The 26,110-nt window shown below is 42.1% G+C and overlaps 1 protein-coding gene across 1 annotated transcript in view; it reads right to left on the minus strand.

Annotated features, from left to right (window-relative positions):
• The window catches only part of BLNK (B cell linker), a 124,030-nt gene extending 122,898 nt beyond the window's left edge, over positions 1–1,132 (minus strand). The window contains exon 1 of the mRNA XM_048505425.1: positions 1,015–1,132. The gene's annotated coding sequence lies outside the window, so the exon portion shown is untranslated. The remainder of the gene's footprint in view (positions 1–1,014) is intronic.
• Positions 1,133–26,110: the final 24,978 nt, after the last annotated feature.

A 26,110-nucleotide genomic window follows, 5' to 3' on the forward strand; every position in this document is an offset into this window, starting at 1 on the left:
TTGGATTCAGTGGATGCTTATTCTCTAACGATCTCCATCCATGTTTGCTTAACTACTTCTTCAAGACTGTTTCTCCTAAAAAAAAAAAATTAAAGGATCCCTATGGTCGTAGGAAGTTAGGTTCAGAGAGCATGTTCTTCGAGCTCCTCATTATTGAAAATGGTTATCCATCTCTATGTAAACATGCCCTCAAACTAAGAATAGTACGGCATAGAAAAACTCACCACCCAAGTTGCTCCTGATTGCATGCAAAGACTGACTCATTTGCACAGCCAACCCCAAACTATACTGCTGCCTTGAATAATAGCAGCCTACATTCTTGTTTCTAAAGATAAATCAGAAATAAATACAATGTGTTTTAAAATTATATACAATCATGCAACAAAGCCTCTTCGACTACAAAATTAAACTGGAGCCTCGTGAGTTAAAAATAACTGTGATAGAGACCATCCTGTTTTCTATGAGAATCCTGTGTCATTGTGACCCAAGGGACTGGTTTTGTATAAGGCCAGAGGATTAGGATATTCTATTCTATAGCTGTTTGACCTTTTGTTTAATTTTTCAATGCTAATTTGTTTTTGGAACAAAGTTACTCGAAAGACTGCTCTTTGGCTTTCATTTCTGCTTTGCAGCAGGGTAAGTGAAGCTCATCTCTTAATGAAAACCAACTATTTTAAACTCTTATACTCACAGGAAGCAAATTCCTAATCCTTGTTTATAGGGATTTACAACTGTACCCATCAAAGCAGTTTCTTTCTGTATCAACTAGAGCAGCCGTTAACTAGAAATCATATTAATCTTCCTTTCCTAAATTTTTGCCACTTATTCCCATCAGTATTAGCCTTTAATATACAACAGTCTTTAGTATTAATATTGGTGCAAAAAAGTAGAAAATGCTATGGTACTATATTCTGCCTCTCCATGTTACATAGGCATATATTTTGTTAACACTATTGAAAGAAAGACACAGAGTGCTAAAGATACAGCTCACAAAATATTTAAAGAGCAACTTACCAAGTACTGATAAGGGTGTTGTTTTGTAGTGAAACTTCTTCTATGTGCACAAAGTCCAGAGCAGTTTGTTTTATCTGCTATTCTTCTGAAAACATGCTGATGTTGAAAGAATGATTGACGTGCTATGTCCTGTGGGAAGGAAACAAGAAGCCTTAAAACTATAAAATAGTTCAGGAAATGAGTTGCGCAAAATTCCCAGATAAATTCCCTGTGAGAGGACCTATTAAAATCCTCTTCATGAGATTCACAGATCGTTTTCATTGAGGCATTAACACAACTCTGTATTTCAACTTCCACCTTCAGTTCTGGGCTGCAATGCAAAAAGGAAATACTGGTTGCATTTATTTAATTTTGGGCTAGAAAGGAGCTGTATGCCCTGTTATGGATAGCCCAGGGCAGCTTGATCTCTTCAGATCTCAGAAGCTAAGCAGGGTTGATCCAGGAAAGTATTTGGATGGGAGACCTCCAAAGAATTCCAGGGGTGTGATGTGGTGGCAGGCAATGGCAAACCATCCCTGAATGTCTCTTGCCTTGAAAACCCCATCAGGTGTGATTTCCCTTCCCCCCTCCCCCCCAAAAGAACTGGACAGTGGAGAAAGGAGGAAAATAATATTTCAACAAGAAGCAAGAGACGTATGTGTTAACACCAAGTGCAAAACAACATGCACCATTTGGAAAAGACTGTTGTGGTAAGGCTGTTGTTGCTCCCCTTTTACCAGTGCAAACTGGCACATGCATTACAATGTAGTAAGAAATTGCAAGGTTGTTTAAGTTATGGGATCACTGTGATATCACTATGCCATATTTACCTTGCATGGACTTCTGTAGTTGTTGTCATACAAGCCTCTTCTTGAATCACATTCTTGAAATAAATAACACCAAGGTTATGTTGTGCAGAATTACTTTGGTGTTATTGATGCTCCCAAATTAAGTGTTTTCCCACTACCTGCCTGCCAAAGCAACTCACAGAATCTTGTTGGTAGCTGCTTTGGTAGGCCAAGTGTGATTGGAATCAGGGAGGGCTGGTCTTTCTCTGTTGTGTTGGCAAAACTCCCACCTAGAAGATATCTAGAATGTTTTCTCTTCACTGCCTTTTCAGAAACCATTCAAAACTATCTTTTTTGAAAGGTACTTGATTGAAATGGTTTTTGGATGTTAATTTATTTTGCTGACTTGAGATTGGAGTGTTTTTTTTCTGAATTTGAGCTTTTTTGGGGAGGATTTATATGTTTTAAAAACATCTTCATGCTGTTACAGGTGGTTTCTAATCATTTCAGAGAAGCAGGATGTGAATGTTTCGGTAGTGTTGTCTTAAGCAAACCTGGTGCCATTTGCACCAAATCACAATGGAAGTAGAGAGCCAGCATGGTCAAGTAGTTTCCCTACATTCCCACTGGGTGACCTTGGGTTAGTCACCAATCCCTCAGAACTCTCTCAGCCCCACCTACGTCACAAGGTGTCTGTTATAGAGAGAAGAAGGGAAAGGAGTTTGGAAGCCCCTTTGAGTCTCCTTGCAGGAGAGAAAGGCAGGGTATAAATCCAAACTACTACTATTACCCCTCCTCCTGCTTTGTTTTCAGGTCTGGTTGATTGATGACTAGTTTCGTCTGATATAAAAACTTGTGGGAGTTGCTTACTGGAAGCATACAAGATCTCTTGTAAGCAAGTATCCAAGATACTTGAAAAGGAGGTTAGACAGGCTCTTGAAAAACAGACCCATCAATGGTTACTAGCCGTGGTGAATAAATCCCATGTCAATTGGCAGAAAACCTCAGAATACTAGTTTTAGAATGCTGAGCCAAGGGAAGATCATGGCTTCTGTGCTCCATCTTACTGGACCTTCAGGCCGCCTTATTAGGCTGCTTAAGTAAGCAGGTTGCTGGAATAGATGGACTAGCGAGCTGATCCAGCATGCCACTGCTCATGTACTTCTCATAAATGAATGTATGGGTTGGTGTGGGTAGCCTAGGGTTGCCAGATGCCTCTTGGCTGCTGGCAAGAGATTGGGGTGGGGGGAGTAGGGTAGGGTTACCAGTTCCAGGTTTGGAAACTCCTGGAGATTTGGGAGTGGCCTGGTGAGAACTGGGACCTCAGTAGAGTGAAGCGCTATAGAGTCTACCTTCCAAAACATCAGTTTTCTCAAGAACAGATTGCTGTAGTGTGGAGGTGTGTTATAATTCTAAGGGATCTCTAGGTCCCCTCTTGATGAGCCAGAGTTCTCTCTATCCTGATCTGCTCATGATCAAGCATTAAAGTCAGGCTTTTCCCACAAAACACAAATAAAATGTCTTGAGGACTGAAATAGAAGCAATTCCACACAGCTTTACCCCCAAAATGTTTGTTAAACAGCCTATTTTGGCCCAAGATGGTTTTATCTGAACAGGCTAAACTAGTGACCCCCCTCCCTTCATGGATTCAAGATATTTCCTGCTTGCTGTGTGGAGTTCAGGAAATGTCTTATTCTCCTGCCCAATTTTGAAGCTGTCACTTTCGTCTTCTTCGTCACTTGCCATTTTCTGCAGCTTCAGTGATTTTCTGTGCTGCCTGCCATTTGCTGAAGTTTCCTAGGAATGTTTACTCACCTGGCATCATGGTTGCTCACCATTTCCTTGTTAATGTACTTTGATAAACTCAGTGTTTGTTGGAATTTTAACAAGTTGCTGAAGTCACTGTTTAACACCTGGTCTACTGATTAGCTATTAATCAGTCAGACAGCCACATGTTAGTGAGCACATACATCTGAAGTTATAAAGTTAACTCAGTTTCTTTGTTTGAGCAGATACAACACCAGAGGGAAGACATGAGATAGACAACATCATGTGAGACAGCAAATAGGTAGCATGCTGTAACCAAACATGCAGTAATGTAGATGTGTAACAATTATTTTGTCTCTATGTAACCCTCCCTTATAGTTAGTAAACTCATTTATAAAAAGCAACTGAGAATCTGTCTCTTCTATTCTACTCTGCTAATATATATACACACACACTCACACATACACCCAATAAAGGTTATGGGCTCAGCACACTTCTGCTGTGCCATTCTCTCTATATATATATTGCCTGCTGATTATGCAAACGTGTCATTTCTCCTTTTAAATTTTTTTTCTGTGAGTTATCTTCAAAGATTCAGAGACGTGGAGACAGCAGAGAAGAGGAGCAGTGGAGAAGAGCAGTGGGCCAGAAAGGGCTGAGGAGCTCTGATTTTTCTTTACAGAGGGCTTTTCTCAAAGCCACATTTTTTAAACAGTGTATTTTAAACAGGGGTTTTCTCTTTTTTTCTCCTTGTCCTAGGGCTGCTGATTGGTGGAGGCTGCTGAAGGGGTGGGGCGTCTCACATTTTTAAATCTTTTCAGTTAGTGCTGAAGGGGTGGGGCTTCTCACATTTTTAAATCTTTTCAGTTAGTCTCTGGAACCAGTGAATTGCCGAGGTTCGCGGATGTCACGCTCTCGTCCTAAGATAGGCTGTTAGACAGTGCTGGGGTGGAGTCAGCAGTTGTGGTCCACATTGGTACCAATGACATTGGGAAATGTAGCTGGGAGGTTCTGGAAGCTAAATTTAGGCTGCTAGGAAAAGGTTAAAAATCCAAGGACCTCCCCAAGGTGGCATTCTCCGAAATGCTACCTGTTCCACGCATTGCAGAGGCTTGAGCTAAGGCAGGCAAGTGGAGAGATACAGGGTCTCCAATGGCGTGGATGAGAAGGTGGTGTAAGGCAGAGGGTTTCAGCTTTGTCAGGAACTGGGAACCTTTTACTTGGGATAGCAGCAGGCCTGGCCACAAAGGGGCCGAGGGCTTCATCTTAACCAAAGAGGAACCAGGCTGCTGGTGCTTAACATTAAAAAGGTGGCAGAACAGCTTTTAAAGCTGGCAGTCCTTGAGGGGAAAGCCGACAGGAGCTGAGGGTGACTTTGGTTGGAATACAGAGTCCATGGGGATGCAGACAGAGAGGGAGGTTTTTCTAAATCAACCACATACAAGCTGCAGAGCATAGCAATGTGACAAGTGATAGTGTCTACAAAGGCTAGGAGGGCAAAACACATAAATCCCAGGTTAGGGACAGAGGCATGAGTATACAAGTGTCTCTATGCCTTTAATGAAGTAAGAAGCTATCTGGAGCCTAAAAAATGGGGGGAGCTGGAGTACAGAGTTTTGAAGGGAGGACATTGATATAGTGGGCATCCACCGCAGGGGAGACATGGGGTGGAGATAGAGGAGAACCAGTGGGATGCTGTTATCCCAGGGATTACAGGCTCTACAGGGAAGGATAGGACAGAGAGGCGTAATGGGGGGTGGGGTGGCCCTCTACATCAAAGAGAGCATAGTGTCACATAAAATAGACAATGCAGGGGGAGCTGATTCCTCTACAGAAGCACTGTGAATATCAATACCAGGGGTGAAGCATACTTTAACATTAGGAATATATTGTAAATCGTCCCTGACCAAAGTGCACAAAGAGAGGATCTCTGAGGATGGAAAAAAAGAAATTAGAGAGGCCAACAAAAAAAGCAAAATATGTTGTGGTAATGGGCGATTTTAACTATCCCCACATAAACTGGAAAAATGCAATGTTCAGGGTCATAGCTAGTAAGGAGAGAGAACATTCCTGGATATGCTAAATGACTGTGGCTTAAGGAGCAGATGGTTGTAGGGAACCAACCAGGGGAGATGTGATCCTAGATCTAATTCTATGTGGGACCTAGGACCTGGTCTGCTTGGAAGTCAGTGTTGTTGAGCCTGATAGGGAACAGCGAATTACACAATGCTGTCAGATTCCAGTATCTCTGCATGCTTAGACAAGTGACAACTACTAATGTAGTTACATTTGCCTTCAGAAAGGGAAATTTCTCAAAGATGAGGGATAGATGCGCAGGAAGCTGAAAGGGAAAATTAAGAGGAAGTCAAAATGTCCAAAGGTGCTTGAGGTTATTTAAAAACACAGTCTTAAAAAAGCTCAGCTGGAATGTGTTCCGCAGGTTAGGAAAGGCAAGCTTCAGTCCAAAAGAAAGCCACCATGGTTAACAAGGGAGGTTGAGGAAATTATTAGGAAAAAAAAGATGTATTTTAGAAAATGGAAGTCTAACTTAACTGATGAAGAATACCAGAGAGAACACAAATGGTGGCAAAAGAGAAGCAAGTTAGCTGTAAGGGAGGCAAAAAAGAATTATGAGGAACGCATGGCTGCGAACATCAAGACCAGCAACAAACAGTTCTTCAAGTACATCAAAAGCAGGAAGCCAGCAAGGGAAGCGGTAGGTCCGTTAGATGATGAAGGAACATCTTCTCACTTTAATAAACTGCTATCAGTCACAGACCAGGAAAGGGATTTAGGCGTCTTAGTTGATAGTTCCATGGGAATGTCAACTCAATGCATGGCAGCTGTAAAAAAGGCAAACTCTATGCTGGGGATCATTAGGAAAGGAATTGATAATAAAACTGCAAGGATTGTCATGCCCTTATATAAAGCAGTGGTGCGAATCCGCGACTTGGAGTACTTGCATGGTCCAGTCTCTGGTCACGTGATCTCAAAAAAAGATATTGAAGAGATAGAAAAAGTGCAGAGAAGGGCATTTACAAGGATGATTGAGGGACTGGAGCACCTTCCCTATGAGGAGAGGCTGCAGCCGCTTTGGGGATCTCTTTAGTTTGGAGAGGAGGCTGGCTGAGGGGGGGATAGTGATTAGAAGTCTGGCCACAATTATGCCATGGTGGTAGAAACATCGTTGACAGAGAGATGCATTTTCTCTTCATTAATACTGAGAACCAGGGGGGGCATTCATTGAAAGGGGAATGCTGGGGGAAGAATTAGACTAATAAAGGAAACACCTTTTCTTTCATCGCTAACATGTGATTGGTGTTTGGAATATGCTGCCACAGAGAGGTGGTGATGGCCACTAACCTGGATAGCTTTAAAGAGGGGCTTGGACAGATTTATGGAGGAGAAGTCGATTTATGGCTACACAAATCTTGATCCCTCCCCTCTGATCTCCAGATTGTGGGGCAAATGCCTTAACAAGACCAGGTGATCGAGAGCAACAGTCAGCGAGAAGGCCATTGCGTTCACCTCCTGCATGTGAGCTCCCAAAGGCACCTGGTGGGCCACTGCGAGTAGCAGAATGCTGGACTAGATGGACTTTGGTCTGATCCAGCTGGCTTGTTCTTATGTTCTTAAAAGGTGTGCTAAAAGATGACAGGGAGATTGCAGAGAAGCTGAATGAATTCTTTGCATCTGTCTTCACCCAAGAGGAGGTGAGGAAAATTCCTGCATCTGAACCAAGCTTCTTAGGAGGTGAATCCTGGTGAACTAGTGAGAGATGAGTGGTAGACAAGGAAGAGAGTTCTGGCAGCCATTGATAAACCCCAAATGCTACCAAACTCCCCTGGCCCAGATTGCATTCATCCAAGAGTTCTTAAAGAGCTCAAGCATGAAATTCGCTGATGTTCTCACATTAATATGCAACTTATCCCTGAAATCAGGAGCTCCATCCCTGAGAGACTGGGAGAGATGGCCAATGTCACACCAATCTTTTAAGAAAGGATCTAGGGGGGAACCCAGGAAATTACAGGCCAGTCAGTTTGACATCTGTTCCTGGTAAATTAGTAGAATCTATCATTAAAGATAAAATTATAAAACATGTAGAAAAGCAAGACCTGTTGAGGAAGAGTCAGCATGGCTTTTGTAGAGGCAAGTCCTGTCTTACAAACTTACACTAGAGTTCTTTGAGGGTGTAAACAGACATGTGGATAAGGGGGGAACCAGTGGAAATTGTCTACTTGGATTTCCAAAAGGCTTTTGACAAAGTTCCTCACCAGAGACTGTTGAGAAAACTCAGCAATGAAAGAATAAGAGGGGAAGTCCTCCTGTGGATTAAAAACTGAGGAACAGGAAACAAAGGGTGGGTATAAATGGGAAGTTCTCACAATGAAGAGATGTAGGGAGTGGTGCCCCCCAAGGATCCATTGATTTGGGACCAAAGTGCTGCTTTAACTTATTCATCATAAATGACCTGGAAGTAGGGGTGGGTAAGCGTGGTGGCCAAGTTTGAAGATGATACCAAATTAAGTAGGGTGGGTGAGAACCACAAAAGGTTATTGCTAAGAGCTCCAAGCAGACCTTGATAAATTAGGGATGAAGTGGGCTAAGAAATGACAATGCAGTCTCAATGTAGCAAAATGTAGAAAGTGATGCAATATTAGGGCAAAAGAATCCAAACTTCACATACACACTACAGGGGGTCCAGTGCTACTCAGTCACACAGGCCAAGCAGACCAGGAAAGGGATTTGGGCGTTTTAGTTGATAGTTCCATGGGAATGTCAACTCAATGCATGCAGCAGCTGTGAAAAAGGCAAACTCTATGCTGGGGATCATTAGGAAAGGGAATTGATAATGAAAACTGCAAGTGGTTGTCATGCCCTTATATATAGAAAGCAGTGGGTGGCTAATCACACTTGGAGTACACTGTGTTCAGTTCTGGTCAGCCGCATCTCAAAAAAGGATATCGTAAGAGATAGAAAAAAAGTGCAGAGAAGGGCAACGAGGATGATTGAAGGATTGGGAGCACCTTCCTTATGAGGAGAGGCTGCAGCGTTTGGGACTCTTTAGTTTGGAGAGGGGACGTCTGAGGGGGGATAGGATTGAAGTCTATAAAATTATGCATGGGGTAGAAAATGTTTACAGAGAGAAATTTTTCTCTCTTTCTCACAATACTAGAACCAGGGGGCATTCATTGAAAATGCTGGGAGGAAGAATTAGGACTAATAAAAGGAAACACTTCTTCATGCAACGTGTGATTGGTGTTTGGAATATGCTGCCACAAGAGGTGGTGATGGCCACTAACCTGGATAGCTTTAAAAAGGGCTTGGACAGATTTATGGAGGAGAAGTCAATCTATGGCTACCAATCTTGATCCTCCTTGATCTGAGATTGCAAATGCCTTAGCAGACCAGGTGCTCAGGAGCAGCAGCAGCAGAAGGCCATTGCTTTCACATCCTGCATGTGAGCTCCCAAAGGCACCTGGTGGGCCACTGCGAGTAGCAGAATGCTGGACTAGATGGACTCTGGTCTGATCCAGCAGGCTAGTTCTTATGTTCTTATGTTCTTATGACGTGATGTGAGAATCAGCAATGTGTGCAGATTTTAAGTCTGCATACTTCTATAGTTTCAAAGATACCTCACAGGAAAAAAAACACATTATTGCCAGAAACACTTTTGCCGCCTCTGCACGGAGGCGGAAGCGGCCGGGTTGGCGTATTTGACACTGACCCGACGCCGCTGGGACCGTCCGCATGGACGGTCCCAGAAAGAATCAGGAAGACGGCGCCGCTGGGCGCCATCGCCTGGTGGACTTACCTGGTCTCCAGCCCTCCGGCGCGTTGCGGGGGGCTGGGGACACGCCTCCCCTGCCCTGTGCGCCTGCTGCAGCATCACAGGGCAGGGGGGCATGTCCCCAGGCCTCGGCGACGCGCCGGAGGGCCGGGGACAAGGTAAGTGAAGGGAGGGAGTGGGGGGTGGGATCGTCTGGAAGCCGCTGCCGTTCGCACGGCAGCAGCTCCCAGCCGGCGTTTCCAGGAAAGTGCGCTTCCAAGTGCACTCTGGAAACGCCGGCTTGGCGCCGGTCGGGCGGCGCGAGGGCGCCGTGGCTGCACAGCAGCTGTGCCCCCTGTGCGAATGGCTCCCTGGGGACAGCGTTTTTGCCGTCCCCAAGGTGCCATACAACGCCCGTGCGGAAAGGGCCTTTGTTTTCCCACGCTTCACTAACAAAAAAAGCCAAAATGGTTCTTTTATAACTTTTGTAGTATGTTTTATTTGTGTTGTGCATGAAATGCCTATCTCAGTCTGGCTATCCTGCCAAGAGCTCAGAGCAGTGCATAATGTTATATTCTTCTCCTCCATTTCATCCTCACAGTCCTGTGGAATAGGTTATTCCACAGTCCTGTGGAATAGGTTATATTGAGGACAGTGACTGACTGGCTAAGGTTGCTTGGCTGACCATACCAGAATGTGATTTGACTGTAAATCTTCCTAGTCTGGGCATTCTAATATTGCACTACATTGAGTTTGTGGGTGTGGTAGAATTCAGCCTGCCATTTTAGATGGCATAGATCTTCAAGACAAGCAGATGTTCATTATTTGGTTAAAATCTCCAGCAATAGCCAGAAATAATTTAGGTGGTTTTTTCAATTATTAGCGTGGTGGTGAATCTGGAGTCAAGTGAGTTTCCCTCCGCCAACCAACTTGATGGTTCTGATGGCCATCAAGAATGCTCAAATAAACTCCTCCCATCTTTTTTTTTTTAAGTATGAGAGAGTGTCAACACAGGAAGCTAAATCTTTAAAGAAGTTAAATCTAACAAGTGCACCAAGTTTATCCTAGTCACAGTAATATCATCATTGTTTGGAGACTGTCTGCTATTACAACTGAACTCCAGGCAACAGAGAATAGCTTACTTTGGAAGGCAGGCATTATGGCATTTATCCCCTCCCCAAATTCCACCCTTCAGGACTTCCACTTCAAAATCTACAGGTTTTCTCCAACCCAGAGTTGGCAGCCCAATACAAAGACATTAATAACCCTCTGATGTGCGCAATGTGCTCATTCATTCTGAAAGAAGGAAGGAGGAAATGGGACTTGAGTCTTATGCCAAAATCTCTGTGCATAGGAAAACTATTGCGTGGAGATACATTATGGATTCATACTTTCAGTCCACAAGCAGTATTTTCAAAGTAAATATTTTCTCAACAATTTCTAATTCCTGCTATTACATACTGATATTTTCTCGTATTCTTTAGAGCGTATCCCTTAATAAGCATTCTCACTTAGTTTTTATTGCTTTATCACAAATTCATGTTTCAGCTAGTGTGGCAAAAATATTGCTTGTCACTTGCTTGTTTACCTATATATCAAGAATTCCCTTTGATTTTTTTCATCCTTAACAATTGATGATGAAATGCCTGTTTATATGATCTCTTTTGTGTGTATTTCAGAGTGCTTCTCAATTTAATTGGGTAATTCCTTTGAATCATATTATATGTTTGAACAGCTTGGCAGATCTTCAAGTTGGAAATCTTGAGCTGCTATTATACCTTGGAATCTCTATTGCATATCAAGTTTGTGGCAATTTTTAAACACCGCAATCCCTCTCAAAATGCATTTTCAAAACCTTTGATAAAAAGATAATATGCAGATAAAAAAAACTTTACCAAGCGTTTGCCCGCAAATGTCTTGGAAAGTTACAGTGATTCCCAAAACATCTAGGTATATAACTTTTCAGGGCACATATATCTATTTCCAGTTCTTGTATCATAAGCATAAGCATAAGCATAAGCATAAGCATTTTATTGTCATTGTGCACGCACAACGAAATTAACAGCAGCATTCCTTGATGCACACAATTTCAGACTCATACATCATCCTCACTTTCCCCTTCTCCACCCATCCCTACACAGCCCCAAATACATCAATATGAAGCAGCGGAGTTTAGCATAGCCACAGCTCTAGAGTAGAAACTGTCTCTAAGCCTCTTTGGCCCTGTATCGTCTGCCAGATGGTAACAGTTTAAAAAGAGAGTAATGAGACGGGTCCCTCAGAATATTTTGGGCTTTATTTAGGCTTCGGGAATTATAGATTTCTTCCAAGGAGGGAAGAGGGCAGCCGATAATCCTTTGTGCAGTAGTGATCACCCTTTGGAGCGCCTTCCTATTCGCCACTGTGCAACTGGAGAACCATACACAGATGCAGTAGGTTAGGACACTCTCTATAGCACAGCGGTAAAAGGACACCAGAAGTTTTTCATCCAGTTGTTGCTTCCTTAAAAGTCTCAGAAAGTACAGTCTTTGCTGGGTTTTCTTAACCACCGCGGCAGTCTGTACGCCCCAGGTCAAGTCCTCTTTAATCATAACGCCCAGAAATTTAAAACCTCTGGCTATTCCTGGTTCAGTGCCATTTATTCTTCTGAATCTCCCTTTCTACAGTTTTCCTAGCTAGTTAGGGATCACATAGTGGATGTGGTAGTTCAGTCAGATTGAGGGCAATGCTTCATGGAATAGTAATGTGACATGGATGATCCAAAGGAATCAGGAGTGTGGTGCTGTGTGGTTTTCGGGCTGTATGGCTGTGTTCCATCATCATTCTCTCCTGACGGAGTGTGTCTCTCCTCTGAGCCAATAAAAGAAAACATGCTTAAAATTAACCTGATAGGGTTAAGGGGTTGCCTTATAAATTGTTCTGGAGAAGCAGTCTTGTAGCCACTCCTTGACTGTCTCTGTTGCCTCTTTTCCGTGCTTCTGTCTCTTATCACCCTTTCCAATTTGAGACCTGACTTGGAATGATCCAACAGTTCAGGAAAGGAAGCTAGAAATGATCGTAGACACATGGCCATCAGCTAGCCTTTCCAGAGGGAGGCATGGTGAAGTACTTGAAGTTTGTGGGATTTTAGATTGGGGCCTTAAATTAACAGGGGACAGCCTCTTTTGTTGATTATGGATCTAGAAGCTTGGGTCTGTGCCATCTAGCTGCTTGCATTCAATTGTAAATAATTTTCTTCCCATAATAGGAATCTGATTATTCTGCCTGACATACAATCTAATCTATCAATCTCCTAAGAACATGCATCTTTCTGCAATCCAATTGTTCAGCTAGCAGCCAAACATATGAACAAACACTGTCTTATAGATGAGCAGAAATCACTGTGTGTTGCTTGCTTGTAAGGCTTCAGACAGAAGATGGGGGAGTCAAATGTCTGAATGCTTCCTCTGCATGTACCAAGTTCTTCTGACATGGACAGAATTGTGTGGTGTTGATAGATGTAGTAGAGGCCATAACAGAATTGGAAGCACTGCTTCCTGGGAGATGTTGCATGATGAGACAGGAAAAGAAAGCAGAAGGAAGGAGATTTGACTTGGGCCTACTATGAGTAATGGAGCAGTTGTTATACCTGATAAAGATGAAGATTAAAAACTTAGCTTGTACTTAGTTGTTTAGTTGATACCACAGTGTGTCAGGGACACAGGTATCCTAAAAGTTTTTTACTACAAGTTAATTTTGTAAGGGGAATCCAGATTTTCAACTCACTCTTCTAGTCTGTCATGGTACAGCCCAGACACGGCATGGCCAGTGGTGGGATCCAAAAATTTTAGTAACAGGTTCCCATGGTGGTGGGATTCAAACAGTGGCGTAGCGCCAATGGGGCTGGGCGGGGCACAATGGGGTGTATGGCCGGGCACTCCAGGGGCAGGGCATTCCTGGGCAGGGCTGTGGCAAGGACGCAGCCGCTGTGCCGGTCCTTGGGTGGGAAACGAATGCACACAGGTGCAGGCTGCCACGCACACCGGGGTACCTCCTGCTAGACTGCTTCAAGTTCTGCGCTACTGCTGAGGAGCAGAGGAGGAGTAAGGCAAAAATCACGTGGCAAAATCACCAATTAGTAACCCCCTCTCGGCACACACAAATAATTAGTAACCTACTCTCGGGAACCTGTGAGAACCTGCTGGATCCCACCTCTGGGCATGGCTCTTCAGCGTCTCTGTTTTTAGCAAGCAGTGATGCAACACATCAGAGTTGTGACTAGAAGCATTTTATGAGGGCTCAAACTCTGCACTGGTGTTAGTATGGATTCACGGAGAAGATACTTGCTTGGTTGAAATGAGTTTTCAGCTTTCGTGGTGGAGGAAAGTGCTTTCAAGTTACAACTGACATATGGTGACCCAATAGGATTTTTAAGGCTACAGTGGTTCAGAAGTGGTTCACTTTTGCCTTCTTCTGTGCAGCAACCCTGGACTACCTTGGTGTTCTCCCATCCAAGTAATAATAGGACAACACTACTTATCTTCTAGCATTGATAAGATCGGGCTAGACTTTAGACTTTATGTACAGATGACATGTGACTCCTGATTATTAACTGCATGGAACTCAATTCTTACATTTTTATTGATTAAGTTGTGTTTCAAGACTAAGGAACAGGGATTAAAGGAGCTCTGGCTGCAGTTGCACTGTGTGTGTGTTTCATGCTTCACAAAACAGGTTCAACAAGCTATGTCGACAGTACTCTAGAAATAATACTCTAATCCTCACCAAGCTTTTTACAGGAGCAGTAAAAATTTCATGTAGTAAAAAAATCATTACTGCTTTATAGTTATCTGAATTACAAAATCACATTACTGTATTTCTTTCTTGACACACTCAATTTTTGTATTTGTTAGCTTATGTTTTGTATATGGTGCACTAGATGATAACAAATGAATAACTAGCCAGAGAACATTGGGATATTTTGTTGCTGTTGTTTCTGTTTGGCTGTTGGTTATTAGTGGTTCAGAGATTTACAGTTCCAAAAACTATACCACTCAGAAATGAAACACAAAGTTTGTGATACAATAGAAAGGAAGGAATTTTTTTTCTATTGCAGAGAACTTGACAGTAGAGAACAGGAACAAATAACTGTCTAACTCAGAGGTATATAGCCTATAGGGGCATGGGGTCACCCATGTCCCTGGGCACACACCTTTCTGTCACGTGGGGTGGGGGTGCTGGGTGTCCCCATGCCCAAATGTCATGTGCCCCAGCCACATGCCACTGTTCCCTGCCCCCTGTCACCCAGCCTCACCCCCAGCCTTCGTCCAGGCCAGCTTTTGCCTTCCTCAGGTCCTGGGAATGGCAGGAGCTGACCTGCAGAGAGAAAGGGGTGGGACTTGGTCTGATTCCCACCCCCACCCCCACCCCCAAGCATGGGGGTGCGGGGTGGGGTGTGGGGGCATGGGGCTCCTGGAAGAGGTGTTGCCCCCGGGCACCATTTCCCTACAGTACGCCTCTGGACTCTAGCATGACACTTTTCCATGAAAAGAATACATCAGTGTGGGCTGTTTTCTCTGATACTATTATTAGCACATGTTGAGGGGTCGGCCTTTTTACCAGATGGGTCTGACCATATTGGAGTTGCTGTCAACAAAATAGTCATACATTATGGAGTCTAGAGACCTTAGTTACCCCATACGTGGTGCCTGATTTAGATCGCAACTGTGGCATTGGTGAAGGAACTTCAGCCTTCCTTCATGTGCCATTTTCCTGACCTGCAGTTGTTCAAAAGGTACATTATTGTATGTTGCTATTGTTAATTATTAAGAAAATGTGACTTACAAGATCATTATACCACAACATCTTTAATTTTAAGACTTGATTAAAAATGGACCTTCAGAGTTTTTGGTGTCCTATTATAAATTTGTATCAACAATTTAATTATCTTGTTGCAAATCCAGTACTTATGAAGAAATAAGCCAATTTTAATACTTTTATCTTTTTACAAATTAATCTCATATATAAAAAGTAAACCAGGTTATTCTTAATGTTCTAACATATACTCGTATATTTTTATTATTGTTTTTTTAATTGCTATGAAAAGGTATCTAGCAACATAATTGAACCATAACACCATAACCATAACCATAAATTAAGGACCATAACCATATGAACCATAACCATAAATTAAGGACCTATTTAATTTCTGCAGAATTTTGCCAAATTCTTTTTTAAGGTTTCTTTTGCTTATTATTTCAGGAGTACCTAGTATTTTCCCTCTTCCTTGAACTTCTGAAACTTCAACTCTCATCTCAACATTCTGTATTCATTTCTCTTTTTGGTAAATATAATCCAGTTGAGTCTGTGTTATTTTTACATTGTCTAGTATGTCCTTTTGGATTCCTCCATTAATTGTTGATGTTAGTTTTGATGTAATATTCTTTAGATCTACTCTTAAATTAAGATCTGCTTGTACGATCTCCTTTTTAAACTCTTGACATTTTGCTTTATGATGTTTTCTGACTGACTTATTTGCAAAAAGAGTAACTGAATCATTTTTGCTAGGCTCGAAGACATTTTTAAATAATATACCGTCTCAGAAAATCCACAAAACGGCAGCAATGTATCAGGATGAATAAATGCAGCTATAAAAGACTTCAGCAAAGCTATAGAGGTTATCTGGTTGTACTGGGGAGTATAGTATTATGGTAAACACTGGCCCTTATTCCCACTGTCTGTAGAGAACAGTTTTGGTATGAAGCTGTTTCTAGCAAGGCAACTGGAGACAAGTTTTAACTAAACTTCACCCACTGTTTCCATGACAAGCTTTCACTTTTGCAAAAAGGTCCTTACAAATCAGTCCAGTGCTTACAAATCAGTCCAGAAGTCCCCTGTCACAACTCCTTGTAACGAAAAGGTCAGCCCTGAATGCCTTTAAATCCAAAGAACTTATATTATCTGAGCCAAAAGAATTTGTAATCCATATGGTAACAAAGAGCCCCGTAAGCAACTCCAGTCCAAAAGACTAAACAAATCTCAAACTATGGGTTTTAGCAAAAGGGTCTCAGATGCTTATAAATCACTCCAAAAGCTTCTCACAATCAAGACAAAAACCATATACTTCATCAAGGGAGGATCAGTCAGCTTTGTAGCCAGTCATCTGCCTTGAATGTTTCAAGTCTAAGAGTCTTAAAATCCATTTGATATTGTTCCAACAACAGCTTATCTTTTCTTGGTAGAGATATCTTTTAAAAAAGAAATCCTTCAATGCTCAAAATATTTTTACTGCAGATCTAAAAGAAAAACAGAAAAAAACAAAAGTAGGGCACTTAAAAGAAAAGGAAAAAGAACAGGTGGGTGAGTGAAGAGGGCTGTCTCTTCTGCCGAAATGGCGTGCTTGCAGCCACAAATCCTGAATTGTATCAGAGCTAGAGGGTCCAAATAAATCCAAACAATCTCCCCTGTTGAATTAAAGGTCCTCAATAAGAACTGAGGAGGCCAGAGTTAGACCCATTCTACTGCTTAGCCAGCTATTTGCTTTTTTCAGTGAGTGCTACCGGGAGCTAACAAGAATGAACAAGATGCCATGTCTTCCAGAAGTCTCCTGGGAATCAAATCCAGATTAGAGTCCACCTCTCTTAACCCCTACACTACAATGAAAGAAGACAATCAGATAGATGCCATCTATTGTGCTTCACAGACTGTGCACCACCCCAAATGAGAATGTTTAGTGCTGTCTAACCTATTGGCATGCAAAAAAGCATTTTGTGGAATAATTGGCAGTGAAATAACTACTTTATCTTGGGGTAGCAGCACACAATAGGTCCTTGTGACTTGGCACTTGCCAAAATGGCATCTGGTCAGGTTCTACTTGAGGCAGAACCAGTGCTCTGTAGGTGTACAGGTAGATCAGCAGCTAATGGCAGTAACTGGCTGTTGCTTCCTCTCTCTGCTCCCCAAAGCAGGCAAACCTGGCAGCTGTCTGACAGTGTCTGCTTTTGACATTGGTTGTGACCTTGGTCCTCCGCTTATATTCTTCCATTTGCCAAATATTGCACAGAAAACCACTGCCATATAATGGTGGCAATTATTCCAGTCATAATTTGTAACCTTCGATTTGGCATGAATGGATGTGCACTCTATGAATATTTAGTCAAGTTGTTACTACCTTCCATGTACAACTAATTAAAGTTGGCTTTAAAGTAGGAATAAAATCCCTTCGTAAGCATTTCATGGCATAAGCGGCTGTTTCCAACAAAGTCTTGCTTTTCTTTCTTACCATAGCTCTTTTCACAACTTAAGCTGCCATAAAATAAGTGATTATCCCCTTGATTCTATAAACATTCCCAAAGCAGAAGAAGGGAGGTTTGAATTAACATCCATACTAAGTGATACTAGAAGAACTGATGTACAAAGCAACATTTGCTGGAAATGTATGTGGATAATGCAAATCTTTTTTCATCTGTTTTGGAAATAAAGCTATAATGGATTTGTACTAGTTACTAAGTAATTTTATGTATTTACAGAGTACTTTCTTATGCGGATTCCGCATGGGCCAAAAACAATAGTGGAAATGGTGTGAAAATGGTGTAAACCCTTTTACACCGTTTTCACACTGCTGTTTTTGGCCCATGTGGAATTCGCCTTAGAATGTGCATGACTGCTATGAAAGATGATTTGGTAACTATGGGTGTAAAGTAAAAAAAATACTCAGCATGAGCTGCCTTTACTGCAGAAGTCTGCATCTCTTAGAAAACCTGTAACTGTACAAAGATGAAGAAAGATTTCTGTTCTTACTTTAAGCTGCAGAATTGCAATAGGCATTGGGATTTTCATGAAATCCTTTTAGACTGGATTTTGCAGTTGAATGTGGTTCCCCTTCAAACTGTTTATGAGACTTAAGTTCATCTGTACAAGCAGTCTGATTGGGGATCCTCATATTTTTGTTTATTTTATGTTCTGGGGACTAGAGAGAGAACATGGGAATATATTTCAGTGATACTGCACTTTAAGCATCACCAAAAATTCATGTCCAGAACTTTGCTGGAACAGACTGCAGGTGATTTTTTAAAAGTTCTGAGCATATGTAGTTCTATAATCCTGTTATTCAGGGTGTCCATGAAAAGTGCACCAATTGGTTTCCTGGTGTCTGCCCAATGCAAGCATCAAGCTTTTTCATGCTAGGGTAATACCAGCAGCCAACATAGCATCTTGACATAATAGATTCCATTAGATCTTTGAGTTATAGCATGGAGAAATGCCTCTATTTTCCCCCCCATAATTCAGTACTGATTAATTTCTATCAGAATGGTAGGAGTTCGGGTTATAAGGCTCATTCCGCACACGCAGAATAATGCACTTTCAAGCTGCTTTCAGGGCTCTTTGAAGCTGTGCGGAATGGCAAAAACAGTTGTGAAAGCAGCTTGAAAGTGCATTATTTTGCGTGTGCGGAATGAGCCTAAGAGAGTTTATTTGAAAAGTCAGCTATAATAGTTCAGTGAAACTCTCTTGTAAAGAGCTAATACGTATATTTCATCCTTTACTATACATTTTAGATGAAAACAAGGATATTTATGTATCTGCCCCATTACGTATTCCTGCTTGCAATACTAATTTATTTAGCAGTTATGTAATACCATTTGGATGCATGTGCATATTGAATGTTTTAAGATAAACATCACCTGCTGAAGCATTGGCAAGCTGCATGGTACTCTAGTGTTTATGTGTGTGCATTTAGATGCATAAACACCACACTAAAAACATACTATTCCAGTCCCACTCAGACTTTTATCATCTAGAGGGCAAGATGGGTAGGTGTGCATAAAATCTGAAGGACAGCATTTCCAGAGAATAAGTGAGAACATTTATCAAAGGCAGCCTTAACAATCTCCCAGAGAAAAAGATGGACAAACTAGGAATTTTGTTTTAAGTTAGGGGTGGTAGCAAACATTAGGAAAAATTGAAAGTATGAACATATTAATACTAGATTCTGGGAAGAAGCAGAGGTGGCAGTTGCCAGTTGTGTTTGAGCTTTTGGAGATATCTAACTGGCTGCTTTTCAAAAGAAAATGCTCAACTAGATCTGCTCCAGAAAAATTCTTATATTCCTAGAACCTATTAAATTTTTCATGTAATGGTCTATGTAATAATCCCTTCCATAGTTAAATATTTATTCCACAGGTATCATTTGGTTATGTGCACGGCTTTGCTGTGCCCTTTTTTAGAGCTAGCAGAATTTGCAGAATTAAATGAGCTCAGATTGCAGTAGTGTTCTAAACAGATGTGCACCCAAGTCCATTGATTTCAGTGAACTTAAAGGTAAAGTTTCCCCTTCAGTCATGTTCGACCCTGGGGTACCACTGCGAGCAGTGATTTTATAGGCAAGCCTCTTTGTGGGGTAGTTTGCCATTGCTTTCCCCGGCTATTCTTTACCGTTTAGCTATGAGCTAGGTACTCATTTACCGACCAAGACCATTTACCGACCAAGTTGACCATGAGCCAGCTGCCAGGATATCTGACCCACAGGAGACTCGAACTCCTGACTGTGTGAGTGGCAGTGCAAGCACTTAACCACTACGCCACACGGTTCCTTCAGTGAACTTAGAAGGGTATAACTCTGCACTGGATTGCACTGCTAGTCACTTTGTGCATGCTAACAAAACATATCTGTTTTTTTAAAAAATGTAAAATATTATTTGCAATTCAGCTTGTTGCACATGTGCTCAATTGCCTTCACATTTGAATGATCTTTAGTAACATCAGCAAGTCTCGTAAAATGAAATGAGAATTCTTTTTTGTCAATAGCTTTAAAAGGGTTGAATGTATTTAAAGGTTTATAACTCTGACTTTAATTTTTTTCTGTTTGTATCTTAGTTTTTCTCCCTTTGGTGTGTGTTATCTTTTGTTCTTTGCTTTCCAAAGGCAATACTACTGATGGGACAATTAACAAAACTGTGTCAATGCAGATTTCACATGAACCAGGAGGGGGAGCTCATATGCTTGCTATGCACCAAAATAATCCCCCTCCCCTCCTTTGCTGAACTGTTTAAAACCATAGCATCATCATCTACCAAGTGAGGTGAGGGTAGTAAATGCTTTTATAAGATCCTGATTAGTAGTCAATTAAATCATTAAAAATGCTTCTTCATCCTACATGGAACTCAAACGAAAATGATATATACACCTACATATATCATTACATTTAGAACATTTAACTGCTGTTTGCTGCCTTATTCAACTAATTTGGTATAATTAGAGTGTAAAAAGTTGTAAAACTTTGCTTAAATGGATCCCGAGGGTGTATATGTTTGAGTACACTACATCTTATGTATTATTTCAACACTTCTCATCGACAACTCCTTGAAAATGTTTGAGTTTGGCTTTCGTCAAAGGAAGGCAGAGCAAATGTGCAAAATAAATATTGGAACGGGATAATAGAAAATAATACATAAAATGTCATAGCCTCAAGCCCATCAATAATGCAATAATCTGTATATCTGTACACAACTGTGGTCTCTTAACAACCCTTGAGGCTTTCACAACTTGCCATGCACATAGTTAAAAATGTATAGTCCTTTTCAGACATTACAAGTCTTGTGGAAGGCTTACCTGGGTCTTGCAGGCCCTTCTGAACAGGAGGCATTTTGTTCCCTGCCAGAAGCCTCAGATTGAGATAGAAGCTGGTTTCCTGTACCCTTTACCTCTCTCCTGAACCCTCTGTTTTCCATCTGAGGAACAATAGTCAGCGTGTCTTCCTTGACCTATTTCCCTTTGACTTATGAAAGAAAAAGAAGAAGAGTTTGCATTTATACCTGGCTTTTCTCAATTGCAAGAAGTGTCAAAGCAGCTTACAAACTCCTTCCTTTTCTCTCCCCATAAAAGACACCTTGTGAGGTAGATGGGGCTGAGAGAGTTCTAAGAGAACTATGACTAGCCCAAGGTCACCCAGCAGGTTTCATGTGGAGGGAGCAGGGAGACAAATCTGGTTCACCAGATAAGAATCCACTGCTCATGTAGAGTAGTGGGGAATCAAACTTGGTTTCTCAGATTAGAGTCCACTACTCTCAACCACTACTCCAAAATGGTTCCAGTTCCAGGTTAACCCCTTTGCATGCTCTACCCCTCCAAAACTCGCATGGGATTTTAGCCGTTCCTGTGAGAAGCTACTGCAGCCCCCACATCCCAGCAATGGCTCTACTCCTTGTTTCTCTACCCTTGGCTCAAAGCTGAATCCCAGCTGTTCATTAGGCAGTGGGCTGTCAAAGAGCCATTCCCTGTCAAGAAATGGAGGAAAAGAGTTTACATTAAAGGTGTCACATGTGTTTCTGTAACCTCTAACTGTGGGTTCTGTGGGGCAGTACTTGGAATGAGTTGCAACAACAATTTTTAAACAACAAAATGGTTTACTTTTCTTTACAATTAACACTTTTAAAACATCAACATTTAACGTTACAATTCAAGGTCCTGTTCAGGTTGCATTTCAAGTCCTTCTATTTACAGTCTACTGATATTGCCAAGTCCAAATTCTTCTTTGCAAGTTGGCTGGCTCCTGAAGACTCCAAGGGCTTGATGAACAGGTTGCAACATGATGAAGGTTTCCAGGAGAACTCTCACCCATTACAACCACAAAAGAAACCCTTAACAAGGTGTTAAGGGCTTATAGAAATCAAGGTCCGAGTCTGGTAGCCTTGTCTTCTGCACTTTCAGCCTTTCTGCTGCTCTAAGTCTCCACCCCCTTACTGGGTCAACCCATTCTGGGCCAACCCATTCTGGGCATGGGGGTTACATTTCCACTTTGGAACATGGACATTGAGGTTGGTCTCTGGCTTCCCTCAGCATTGGGAAGCCTAGGGGTTGCTCATATCCCGGAAAATGCTGCATATAGGGAGAAATAGGTAGTGAATTCATATGCTAGCTTCACTTTTAATTGCCAAATAAAGGTTGTTGTTGTTGTTGTTGTTGATAGTGTATAAAGTACACTTGCAGCTGATGTCATGTCATGCTAGCTTCAGAATATGGGTTCTGGTATTGGTATGTGTGTTCCCAACACTCAAAGGGAGAAAATGATAATCACATAAATTGGGAGGATCACATATAGACATGTGGAGCGTTCTCATACATAATGCCTGAAAAGTTCTCATTTTCCTCCACATGAGTCTACCCGTTGTGTAAGATTGTCAACAATATCATTCATCAGTTTTGTTGGGTCACCAAGCTAGACTTGTGACTATGAGGCATAGATGTTCTTATTTGCAGCTCCTGTACTTTGCAATTTGCTCTGTACAAGTAAGAATAACAACCTCTTTATGAAATTTTCTGAGGGGTGGTAAGACAGCACTTTTTAAACAAGCTTTCATTCTATAGGGAGTTGATTGAATTGACCGAGGAGCTGTTTTAGGAAGCTGATTGAATTGATTGAGGAGCTCTTTTAGGAAGTTGCTTTTAGCAGGATCTCCTATATTGTCTTGTCAGTATTTTGGTATTTTAGTAGGGTTTCAAGATGCGGTGTGGTTTTTATGATGTCGTCTTTTGATTTATCATGTAATCTGCCTTGGGTTTTTAGATAAGGCTGAATAGACATGTGCTTAATAGCTAAATAATATCAGAGCTATAACTGCTGGAAAGATGTTTAAGCACTTTCACACTGCATAGAATACTTTTGTGAGCAAAAGCCCAACAGGTCAATCTGATGAGCATTCTCCCAAGGCAGTAGCTCCAAAGGTAAAGACAAAGGGGCTCTGTTTCCAGACCAAGCAGGCCATGGCCCTTTCCACACAAGCCTCTGAAAACGTTTTGTGAACATTTGCAAAATGTTTTCTGAACCCCACATTTGTCTAATTCACCCCTCGCAAACACTTCCTGGCTGTCATTTTGTGGTTGTTCCTTTTAAAAACTTCTTCTTAGATCTGATGCTATGAGGCGTCAAACCTCATACTGTGATTCTCTGGGGATTATGTCTATGTAGCTATGTAAACACAACCCCTGAAATAAAAAAAAACCCTAACCAATGTGAATACAGTGCGAGATGGTTGGTGTGAGCTCAAATAATGGTGCCAGCAAGGAAGTCTGGGGATTGTAGAGCAGTGGGAAATGTTTTAAAGAGATCTACGCAGCAAGTGAAAACGCTTCCACGAAAGAATCACTTCCAGAAAACGGTTTTCAAAAAAGAATCACTTGGGGACAACATGCAAATGAAATGTTTTCAGGCAGGAAATAAAATGTTTTGGCTTAAAAACTATGCAGAACTCTAAGGAGGAAATATTTTATTTGGTTTGTGTTTAAGGGGGCCACATGATACCTTCCACCTGTGCTGTAAATTTCATAGTGGCCATTGCTGCTATTACCTGCATGGTTCAGTGTGCTGTATTTCTTTATTTGATTTTTAGTTTCCACTTCTTCCAAGAAACTCAGGGCAGCATACATGGTTGTTCCCTTCCTTATATCATAGGAGTAATTTGAGAGACTGATAAAAGGTCACAATTTTCCATGGAAGAGGGATGGTTTGAACCTGTCTGACATAGTCATGAACCAGAATGGTGTTTTCAAGGTGTTCAAGGGTAGGGACTGGCAGTGGTGACCTATACTGGGCCTTTTGAATGGTCTGAAAGAACACATTGCTGTAGTATTGCTGCTTACAACTTTGTTCTCCCTCCTCCATTTTATCATTGAAACAACAGCCCATCTCTGTCTCTCTCTGTCTATTGCCAGTGTGGTGTAATGCTTAAGAGCACCAGACTCTAATCTGGAGAAGGAGGTTTGTTTCCCCAGTCCTACACATGAAGCATGCTGGGTGACCTTAGGCTAGTCACAGTTTTGTCAGAACTCTCCCAGTCACACCTATCTCACAAAGTGCTTGTTGTCAGGAATGTATCTACTTAAAATGGTGCTTAGGGCGAACCCAGGTGCCACACCCCATGCAGCTGCCCCCTGCCCCAGGGGTCGGAGGGCAGCATGGGCATGGTTCTCCAGCCCTACAGAGCAGCGCTGGAAGGAGAAGTGAGTGGAGGGGACGCGGAAAGTGGCGCCCTTATGAACGGAGCCACCTCCGGTTTGGCCCCTCCATTCTCCTTTCCTTCCAGCACTGCTCTGGAGGGACACACCCATGCTACCCTCCAACCTCCAGGCCATGCGGAGCCGTAGTATAAGGCTGGAAGAGCTGCATGTGGCTCCAAAGCCACGGGTTGCCGACCCCTGCTCTAGTTGTATACTGTTGGTTCTGCCCACAAGCTTTATATTGGGGTGGAGGTGGAGCTTGTGGGGCAGGGGCAGATCCTGCAGTGTAAAGCTAGAGGGATGAGAGGAGCCAGCTTCAGTCTGAGCCTGGTTGAGGCCAGACTTGGTTCTAGCACTAAACTGCAGGCTGCAGGTTAGAGCTGGGTCCAAACCTAGCTGAGGTCAGGCTCAAATGGGTCCTCACTGCCTTCATCTCCACATGGAGATGCAGGGCCAAGTCCACACCTGATCTCCATGTGGAGATGGTGGTGGGATGAATCTGGGTGGCCTCACTTGCAATCTCCATGTGAAGATTGCTGGCAGGGCTAGCCCGGCTTGCTGGCCTGCAACTGTATCCCAGACCCAAACTCTGCAAAGATGTTCCAGACTCGGGCATAGTTGGGGAGTGGGTGGGGCAGCAAATGTGGCCCAAATAAGTGGCTCCTGGGGCTCGAGATCCCCCTGACCCCCTACTCCAGTGCTTGTTGTAGAGAAGGGAAAAGGAAAGGCAATTGCAAGACACTCACAATAGAGAAAAGCAGGATATAATAACCAACTCCTCATCTATTTATCTATCAACTATATTTCAGGTAAGAGGTTGAGGATATAACCACTGTCTGGATGGTGGATTATGGAGAGATTCCCAGAAGCCATGCTCAAATGTTCAGAAGGATTTATGACACAGAAACATAACAAATCAAACATTATCCTTTAGGATTTATTGTTCAAAAGCATAGAGCAGTGATGAAGTTGTATGCTATTCCTACTCCTATAATAAGGGTATGTACAAATAAGAGAACCTTTCCCCCAATTCCAGTTAATAGAAGACTAAGGTAGCTGCTCTACCTGCTACTGGCATCACAGCAGGTAAAGGTGTAATTACTAATTGTCAATACATTTATCGGAATAAAAAATGCACACATCTCTAAACAGTATTCCTGTTGTATAGTGGGATGTGAAAGTATCTCTGAGTATTTTGCATGAGTTACCTTTAGACTTGATGAATGTTTCTCAGATTTGAAGGTCTCTCAGATTTGAGTGTCTGGACCAGAGTATAAAATGCAAGAGGTAAAAGAAGGGTGGACATGGGAGAGACTAGTTCTTTTAAACCTCAAAGATTGTGCTTTCATACCAACAAGGGGAAGAAGAGTTTGAATTTATATCCTGCTTTTCTCAACTGTAAGGAGTCTGAAAGTGGCTTACGAACCTCTTTCCTTCCCCTCCCCACAACAGACACCTTGTGAGGTAGGTGAGGCTGAAAGAGTTCTCAGAAAACAGTGACTGACCCAAGGCCACCCAGCAGGCTTCATATGTAGGAGTGGGGCAACAATCCTGGTTCATCAGATTAGACTCCATTGCTCATGTGGAGGAGTGAGGAATCAAACTTGGTTCTCCAGATTAGAGCCCACTGCTCTTAAACATTACACCATGCTGCTTTCCCCTAATAATGGGAAATTTTCTATATAATCATATCAATACACAACCAGCAGATTTGTTTTCTTTTCATATTTCTGCTTGGAACTCACAGGGATTATATCAAAAGGAAGGCTGAATTGAAACTCATGGGACAAATTCATGTAAGGTGCCTGGGCATTACTTA

This window comes from Sphaerodactylus townsendi, linkage group LG08, assembly GCF_021028975.2.
Source record: "Sphaerodactylus townsendi isolate TG3544 linkage group LG08, MPM_Stown_v2.3, whole genome shotgun sequence".
In the NCBI taxonomy this organism is placed as follows: Eukaryota; Metazoa; Chordata; class Lepidosauria; order Squamata; family Sphaerodactylidae; genus Sphaerodactylus; species Sphaerodactylus townsendi.